Source organism: Octopus bimaculoides, chromosome 3 (genome assembly GCF_001194135.2).
Source record: "Octopus bimaculoides isolate UCB-OBI-ISO-001 chromosome 3, ASM119413v2, whole genome shotgun sequence".
NCBI classification, from domain to species: domain Eukaryota; kingdom Metazoa; phylum Mollusca; class Cephalopoda; order Octopoda; family Octopodidae; genus Octopus; species Octopus bimaculoides.
The window spans coordinates 166709709-166710537 of NC_068983.1; the positions used below are offsets into that span (position 1 = coordinate 166709709).

The 829-nt window shown below is 28.7% G+C and overlaps 1 protein-coding gene across 1 annotated transcript in view; it reads right to left on the minus strand.

Moving 5' to 3' along the window:
• The window catches only part of LOC106867320 (gelsolin-like protein 2), a 64000-nt gene that overhangs the window by 62238 nt on the left and 933 nt on the right, over nt 1-829 (minus strand). The window lies entirely within an intron of this gene.

Consider the following 829-nt stretch of genomic DNA (forward strand, 5'->3'; position numbering starts at 1 on the left):
AACCAGTTTGTCATGGAACATATTTTTGATCATTTTTAATATTGTTCTTCTTGTTATCCCTGTTGTTATTCATAGGTGCCATGAAGACTTCGCTCAAGTTCTTTTGTGTAACTATTAACATTAAGAAACATTTTGATACTACTTAAATACAGAGGTCCCTAAAAACTAACCCTACAGGACCTCTATTTAAGCAGTGCCAATATTTTATACGTTTCGCCCTTATGGACTGGTCTTCCTCGAGGTTATTTTTTCTCCTTTTTAACAAATTAAAATGTTTGCGTTTGTTGTGCTGCAATATTGAGCAGAAATGTGTGCACGTGTCTATGTCATTGAGTTCTTTTGGGGAGAGATGTAACACCTTCGCCTTATTTTTTTTTAATGGAGAAGGAAAATAACCGCTAATACTTGCGTACTCGATTGAATGAAAATCGAAGTTTGCAGTGTCGTCTGAAGTCTATTTTCTAAGGCAGTTATTCAATTAAAATACAAAGATAAATTTAAATGTCAAAATGCGTAAAGTCTTTTTTTTATTATCTCGGATTAAATATTTATAAGCGCTATATTTAGATATTTAAAAAATACTTTTTTTATTACATAAAATTCGAAATATAAAAGACTAACTTCGCCAATACCAAGCGAAGAGGCAGCTTAAAACTAATTAAAACCAAGTTAATTAACGTAATACAAAACAAATTAAAGAGAGAAATGTGTCACTTTTCAAGAAAAGTTTTGTTATTTGAAGAATTTGTTAAATATTAAGTTTAATATAATATTTTTTCTTTTAATGTCTAAATCAATAATTTAATGTTTACGTATAATTTATGTAAAT